Raw genomic sequence first — 8,798 nt, 5'->3', positions numbered from 1 at the left:
GCCGGTGCGCCGCGGGCGGTGGGCCCACGCGCGGTGGCGCTCCCCCCCGAGCCCTGCGGCGCGGTGCTGGGCTTGCCCTTTGCTTCCTCGCCGCGTCTGTGTGCTGTGTCCCGTGGCTGCGCGCAGACCGCCAGAGCGGAAGAGCTCTTTCTGTGGGTTCGCGCGTAGAGCAGCTGCCCTGAGGAGCCGCAAACCTGGGCAGGGCAGAGTCACCTGGCAGTACGGATGTGGCACAGGAGGAAGTATCAGGCGTATGTGTGTCCTCCGGCACTGTGTTCTCGTAACTGCTAGGTTAAAATTTTACCTCGTAAGCAACATGGAAGAACGACTTTTCAGAGTGAGGCCTAAAATGATCCTCTGTCCTTCTCTCGAAATAGTTAAATGTCTGTTTCCTTAGAACTTGATTGTGGTATGTCTTTTTTTTCTTAATTGGATGATCCGTTTAGTCAAATTGTGGAGATAGCGGTCACATGATTTTGTCAGTGAGAAAGACTGATGACCGTTAGTTTGATTCTTAAAGATAGTTAGGCAGGGAGAAACATCCACAAATGAAACTTTTATTTGTTTTTGTTTTTTGTTTTTTTCCGGTACCGGGAATCGAACTCAAGACGTCGTGCTTGCCAGGCAGGTACTGTGCCGCTGAGCTAAATCCCCAGCCCCACACAAATGAAACTTTTAAACAGAGCCTGTCATCTGAGCTCTGGGGAGGCTGAGGAGGATTGCCGCAAATTCGAGGCCAGCCTGGACTGTAAAGAGAGTTCAAGGCCAGCCTGAACTATGTAATGAAACCCTGTCTCGAAAAGATTGAAAAAACAAAGCAAAAAAACCCTAGTAGGTTGCTATGTTCCACAGACATTCTAGAACATCTATGACGACCTTCCCAGAGTACGCATTTGATGAGTTGAAGTTGAGTGGTTCAGTGTTAGTTGTTTTCTCCAAAACTTTGGTACAAAGTAGGGAAATTCTTTTGTAAATTTTCCAGAATATTTAATCATCCTAGATGCGTTGCTTTTTTTTTTTTTTAATTAAAATACATCCTTGAAATAATCATTGTAGTTGTACAGTGATTTCAGCCCTCTGTATATTACTTAGGTTGGGGGATAGGTAATAGCTAATGGGTTTTGGATCACTTGAACCTTTAGGTCATTGACTAGAGTTTGCTCTAGTGATGATACATTACTACTTTATTATCATCTGGTGGTTTCTGTACAATTGGTATAGTTGTTATGCTTTAAAATTCTATTCTTGGAACTTATTTTTCCTATTCTTGGAACTTATTTTTCAGGGAGACAGTAAGGGTAGGAAAAACCACCTTCTAATCCTAGCTTTTACCATGTGACTTAAAAACCTAAATGGGTAGTTTCCTGTTCTGAGCCTGACTTACTTGAAAATAGTAATACCCACTTCAATGGTAAAGAACATTTGTGTAATGTGCAGTAAATTTAGCATTGCTTTGAGAGTCTGGAACATTTGGAGTCTAGCTGTTGTGTGAGCTCCTGAGACAATTCTCCAGATTCTTTTTCATATGTATGATACAAAGAGCTGGATTATCTAATATTTGCTATCTCAGTTTTAAGATTCACTAGTCTGAATTTAGTAGGTTGTTTTAGCATGTTTATAGAGTGACAGGAATATAGGGACTCATAATTTGGAGGCCTAGTTATCAGTCCCAGTAGAGAAAAAAGCTACATTGATATGTATGGTTCATATAATTCTAAGCTAAATTCTCAAAGCAGTGTCCAGGTACTCACCTTTCTGTGTGGATCATTACATCATAGTAGTAAAAGACTGGCAGTATATGAGACACTAATTGAAAAATGAGGATGTAAAACCAGTTAGAATTATGGAAAATAGAGTGAGGCAAGTAATGCTGCCTTTGTTTTATTGTAGGAATTTTTCTAGCAAAATACATGGTGTTTTCATCAGTCTTGCATGGACGTTAGTGGATTATTATTTTGTGATTTTTGTAAAAAGAATTAAAAATAAGGTTACACTTTATCTTCTGCTATGGAATAAATACCAACCTTAAAGCGTGGATATCTTTTTTCATTAAAAATAACTTGGAATGGGAATCAGAAACCCTTGCTTCTTTTTCTTGTCACAGCGGTTATAGGGCAGTTATTGAAGCAAAAACCTCTTTAATTTTGTGAAGTTTAGTGGCAGTAATACGGGCTCCAGTGTAGCTGAGTGTCGTGCTTTTGCTTAGCATGCTCAAAGCCCTGGACTCGATCCCAGTGTTGAAAAAAAAAAGTGAAATAATAGGTGAAAGTTCAGGTAAATATAAATATTTTATTTACAGTTTAGGCATTATTGTGTTTTTTCTTTATTAGCACTAAGAATTGAACCCAAGACTCTTGTGCATACTTGGTAAGTGCACTACTGTATCTTTGAGCTACATTCCCAGCCTTCCTCAACCCTGCTGGTTTTATTTATTTTTTACGCTCTAAACAAAATCTTGTGTATTTTAAAAAAGTAAAATAGTTTATGGAGATAGCTGAAAAGGTAGGTTGAATTCAGAGAATGCCATTTAAATAGTGGGGATTTTTTGTTGGAAAAAGATGAGGAAACATTGAAGGATTTTTAGGGGGCGCAGAGTTGCTCAATTCTAAGCAAAGTTAAACTGTTTTCTTAGCTTGGATTAAGGACGCAAAGGAACACAGATGGGTTTGCCTTTTTATAATCTTTATACTTCTTAGGTGGAGTTAACCTGGAGAATCATGTTCGGGGTTTTAGAACATTCTTTGAAGGGTGGATTTTTCCTTCTCTGCCATGTTATTAAGCCATATTAATAATATGGCATATTACATTAAGCTGGTAGATTGTTGCATTAATTTAAAATTACAAATTAATGACTGCAGGTAATTACTGAGCAGATGTTATTCACTGAGTCAGGCCCTGTGGTGAAAGCTGCATATAGGGTATAGTTTTAATTCTCCCACAAGCCCTTCCCTGAGAGTACTACCCCCATTTAAACAACCTGCTCCCAGCCACTCAGATGCTTTGAAGAGACAAGGTTGGTGTTCTCTCTCTGTCTGATTCCAAAGACGTTTCTTCCCACCAAAACACATGAAAAGCAAATACATTGCATTCCACTGAATTCAAGGTACAGTGAGGAAAATTTTCAAAACTACCCATTCAATGGCCATATTTTGGAACTTCTTTAATACGTTTAAATGAAAATATTAAGGACTAATAAGAAAGATCCAAGATGTTTTTCTAAGCATGATCACTTAATGGACAGTACCAGTTATTGCAAAAACAGAGAACCGTGTACTCTAAATTTCTACATAACTTTGCCATTGGCTTTGAAAATAACAAGGGGAAGATATCTCTAAAGGACTGAAGTAAATGTGCCCATCAAAAATATTAATGAGGGCTGGGGATTTAGCTCAGCGGCAAAAGCGCCTGCCTGGCAAGCGCAAGGTTGTGAGTTCGGTTCCCGGTACCAGAGAAAAACCAAAAAAAAAAAAAAAAAAAAAAAAAATTAATGAAGCAGGGCATCAAAAATATTAATGATGCATACTTGTAATCCCAGCACTCTGGGAAGCTGTGGCAAGAGGATTGCAAGTTCAAGCCCAACCTGGGCAATTTAATGACTTAGTAAGTCTCTGTCTCAAAATATGAAAAAGGATTGGGGATATAGCTCAGTGCAAAGGGCCTGAGTTCAATCCCTAGCACCATTTAAAAAAAAAATAGTCCTGGGTTGGAATTCTAGCTCAGTGGTAGAATCCAAATTCAGCCCATGAGAGGACCCGGGTTCAGTCTGCAACACCCCTCAAAATTGATGAATCCTGTTATTACCAAGTCAGTTTTCTCTGTTTTTTTTTGTTTTGTTTTTTTGCTTTTTTTGAGACAGGGTCTTGCTACGCAGTTCAGGTTGGCCTTGAGCTTACTTTGTAGCCCAGGCTGGTCTCGAACTCACAGCGATCCTCCTGCCTCAGCTTCCGGAGTGCGTATGCAGGCAGGGCTTTGAGGCACATGACTTCAGCTCTTGCATGCTGAGAAGAGAAATGGTATGCTGGCTATTTTATCTTATCTTTGTCTTAGTCTTGAGCTCTTTGAAGAGTTGTTTCATGATACTGACCTTATCTATTTGGTCATATGTTTCCACCAGCTTTACTAGTTTCTCTTCCACCAAAGGTGTTGGAGACATAGTTGATAAGTTTGTTTGTTTGTTTTTGGTATCGGGAATGAAACTTAAGACCTTGTGCTTGCCAGGCGGGCGCTTATGCCACTGAGCTATAGCCATGGCCCGATAAGTTTGTTTAAAAGCCTTAGCAATACCATTTTATGATACTTCTAAAAACAAGAAAGGTTACTTGGGATGACTCAGTTTCTTTATAAAATAATGTATTTGCACTAGCACTGCTGTTGATTGTACCCATTTGTGTTAAGGTAGTGTTATATATTACCAGAGAATTAATGATAGGATTATCTGGACAGTTGAAATGGTTCCATTTCCCATTGTCTTCTTTAAATATAGACATAAGAACTTTTATAAGTGGTCTCATTAATGTTTTAAAATACTACATAGCTATAATGTATTTATTGGTAACATATAATTAGTGCATTCCTCCTAGATTTAGGTGGACTAGCCACGGGTAATTTCAGGTTTAGGGGATTTAGCTCAGCGGCGCAGCACCTGCCCGGCAAGCCCAAGGTCGTGAGTTCGATCCCCGGTACCGGAAAGAAAAACAAAAAACAAAAAAAAATTTCAAGTTTAGTTGTTAATAAACTTTTCTTCAATTGGAACAGCTATTAAATTTTGAGTTTATTTTTCCCTTTCTTTTGTATTTATGGCCTTTGTTTTTAAACGTAAATGTGGGATAGTGTAGGATATATACACCTAAGAGACGGTTTTAAGAGAAAAAAAATGTAGCCACTAAGTTCGTACTAAATTTGAGTTGAACTAAAGTTTTTCTTTAGATTCAGAGTTATGTGTGTATGTGTGTATTTTTTAATCTAAATGATTTTAGCATTTGCCTAAGATGATTTTAGAGTATCACACATACAGAAAAATACACAAATCCCAGTGTACGGCTTGATGAGTTTTCACAAAGTGAACACACTTAGCCAACGCCCAGAAGATGTACTTTTATCACTTAAAATGAGACTATCTCTCTCTTTCTCTCTCTATGTATAGATAGATAATATATATAGTATATTTACAATTGCGTATGTTGTTGAAGGGATTACTAAGAGTTATGTGTTGAATTAATGAGGGAAAAAGTCTTGAACTTTTATTAAGTACATAGTGCATGTACGGTACGGTGGTTTTAGAGTGAAATTACTGACTCAGGAATATTGTATGTTACTCTTTCTTAAAATAGTGTAAGAATTTGTCAGTTAGTTTTTTTTCTCAATCCAGCATTAGGGAGGTATGGTTTAATTTTGATACTTCCAAGAGGTGAATTTTATTCAGAATGTATTGTTTGTGAGGTGACAGTGTGGTATGGCTGTTAAAAAAACAGATTTAACCTTAGGAGGGTTGGGAATTTAGCTCAGCGGCACAGTGCCTGCCTGGCAAGCTCGAGATCGCGAGTTTAATTCCTGGTACCGAAAAAAAGGAAAAAAAAATAACCTTAGGATACTTTGGTGGAGATACATGATACCTAGGATGAAGGAAGAGAGAAGTGGTCTTGCTATCCTTTATACAGATCAGAAAAGCTCTGGATAGTGTTTTCAGATTGAGGCACATTCCGTATGGTTAAAGACAAAGTACAAATTCATTCAGAAGAGAGCAACTTGTAGAAAGTGGGAATTCAGATGCCTGCCATCATTACAATGGCTGCCTTTGAAAAGTATCTGCTCTGTGCAGGCACTCTGCCAAGACTTTGGAATACATCATTTTCAACCCTTACAAGAACCCAAAGGAGAGAAGTATTACCTGCATTTTATTGATGATGAAACTGAGGTTCAGAAGGTTAAATGACACAAATTATAGAGGAACTGAGATTTAAACTAGGGCTTTATGAAGTATGATTGAATAAGCTCAGAAAATAGAGAACGCAGGCAAACATGGTGGGTATTTTGTAACTTTTTTGATGTCGAATCCCATAGGTGTTTTATTTAGTGCTAAAGACAAGAAATAGACCCTATAAGTCGAAGAAGAGAGATATCAACTTGGTATGAAGAATATACTCCGTACCATATAAGAATCACAGCTATCCAAAGAAGGAAGAAACTGCTTTCAACAGTGAGTTCTCATTACCCAAAAGTGATCAGGCGTAGGTTAGTAATTGTTAGGTGGGTATGTAAAGGGGATTTGAGCTTGAGTTGCAATTCAGTCATCTGTCTTTAATATTCCTTCCAGCCCATGGGTTTCATGGCTTTCTTTTCATCAAATGTGGACTCACAGGGGTGTTGAAATAATTTAGTACATCTTTTTAACTTCCAGAGAGAGTATAAAAATACATAAACTAGCAGTTGAGATACAATTTCTTGTTTATTTTTGGGTGGTGAAGACTGAACCCAGGGATGCATGCATGCTTAGCACAGAGCTACACCCCCAGCCTTGGGACTTAATCTTAATCTTCCAGAGATTTGAACTTGGTTACTGATTGTAGGGCTATGATATTATTTGTGCTGCCTTATTGGAACTGTAAAGTTAAATGCTTACAAATTTGGTAAGAATACAATATATCGGTTTTAATTGCCTAAAAAATGTGGTTTTTTTGCGGTGTATTAATTTCCTGTTGCTCCTGTAACAAATCATCACAAGTTTAGTGGCTTAAAACAACTTATACTTACAGTTCTGGAAGTTAAAAATTCAAAATGAGGCCTAGTCATGGTGGCTCATGCCTGTAATCCCAGCACTTGGAAGGCTGAGACCGGATGATCGCCTGTGAGTTTGAGGCCAACCTGGGCTACATAGTAAGTTCTTTTGTTTTTTTCCCCTTTTTGAGACAGGGTCTTGTCATGCAGTTCATGCTGGCCTTGAGCTCACTTGGTAGCCCAGGCTTGCCTCGAACTCGCAACGATCCTCCTGCCCCAGCCTCCTGAGTGCTAGGATTACAGGCATGTGCCACCATGCCCTGCTTACATAGTAAGTTCAAGGCCAGCCTGAATTACAGAACAAGACCCTGTGTCGCATGCCCTCCCCCCACAAAAAAAGTCTCACTGGGATAAAATGAAAGTGTCAGGAGTGTTTTCCTTCTTTTGGAAGTCTTAGAGGAGAGTTCTTTCCTTGACTTTTCCAGCTCCTCAGAACACCTGTGTGCACTGGCTAGGTATGGTTGGTCCTTCAATGCCCATTAGCCCATCTCTCTGACTTTCCTGCCTGTGGATTACATTGACTCCATGTACACAGTTCAGGGTGTGGTCAGCTGCAACCTTAATCTACTGTGGTCACAGGTTTGGGAGATCAGGATGTGGACATTGTGGGGGAACCACTATTTTTGTCTATCACATGTGTCTTAATTATCTTATGACCTGATTATTGAGATTGAGCAAATGAGTTTACTGCTTTTACCTTTTTATCAAAATAGAAACCAAAGCAGCTGAGAAATCAAATTATACAATAAAATTTATAATGAAAAACAGCCGTCTCCTCTCTTTTTCCTGTCTCTTAACTTCTCCATCTTCCACACACTGTCCATTGTTTTCACAGTTTCTTCCATGTTCTATTGCTTCTTAATTGATGTTAAGACAGACTCATTATGTTGCCCAGGCTGGCCCCAAACCCTTGAACCTCCTGTCTCAGCTTGCTTTCTCTTCTTTTTTTTTCTTGTCTTGTCTTTTCTTTTGGTACAGGGAATTGAACTTAGGACCTTGCACTTACTTGCCAGGCAGGCACTTGTGCTGCTGAGCTAGATCCCTGGCCCCAGTCTCAGCTTTCTGAATAGCTAAGATTGTAATCGTGTGTCACTAGAATTTCTTCTTTATATTCTAGAACATATGTCTGTATTTGTCCTTTCTCCTTCTTCTTTTTTTTTTTTGTCTTTTTGAGACAGGGTCTCCCTGAGCAGTTCAGGCCGGCCATGAGCTCACTTTGTAGCCCAGGCTGGTCTCGAACTCACAATGATTCTCCTGCCTCAGCCTCCCAAGTGCTGGGATAACAGGCGTGCTCCACCATGCCTGGCTTGTCCTTTCCTCCTTCTAAACTTCTGATTTTACACTGTATTTTGTGATTAAGTCATCATTGGCTGTTTATATTCATAACTAAGACAGATATGTACTTTGATTGCATTTGGTTCTTAAACTGTTGTCTTTTGTGTAGCAGTATTTCCTATTGACAGTAATAAGAATGTATTTTCACACTGCATCTGAAAAACAGCTCTGCAGTGTCTTTCTAAGCTTAATTTATGTTTTTGGTTGCCATAGAAAGCATAATTTCAAAATTCACTGAATTAAGTGACCTTGCAATAGTTAACTCTGAGTGTCTGTGATGATGCCAGTCCTCCTTTCTGGCAGGACTGAGATGGAACTTTCCTATAGGAATATAGCTCTTGGTAAAATTTATTTTTTGGCCAGGTGTAGTGGTGTACACCTGTAATCCCCACACTCAGGAGGCTGAGGCAAGAGGATTAGCATGAGTTTTGAGGCTAGCTTGTACTACATGGGGAGACCGTGTTTTCAAAAACAAAAACTAGAACCAAAAATTTTTTTAGCAAGTTTTTTTTACGTCTGTGTACTTAATAGTTATTACTTCTTTTCTTTCTTTTTTTTTTTTAATTTTAAAGAATAAAAGAAGGATAACATAATAATAGGGGGGACTTAGCAAATTACAGACAAAATGGTAGGAAATTATCAATGGTTATCATTTTACATATTATTATCTACAAAATAGTTTCTCAGGA

General features: G+C 38.7%; 1 protein-coding gene across 1 annotated transcript in view; it reads left to right on the top strand.

The window, feature by feature from the left end:
• The window catches only part of Acbd3 (acyl-CoA binding domain containing 3), a gene marked incomplete in the record, with an annotated part of 43,980 nt that overhangs the window by 502 nt on the left and 34,680 nt on the right, over positions 1–8,798 (top strand).

Source organism: Chinchilla lanigera, unplaced genomic scaffold (assembly GCF_000276665.1).
Source record: "Chinchilla lanigera isolate Chin_1 unplaced genomic scaffold, ChiLan1.0 scaffold00088, whole genome shotgun sequence".
NCBI classification, from domain to species: Eukaryota; Metazoa; Chordata; class Mammalia; order Rodentia; family Chinchillidae; genus Chinchilla; species Chinchilla lanigera.
The sequence above is the reverse complement of the archived record's forward strand: the minus strand, read 5'-3'. Positions and strand labels throughout refer to the sequence as shown.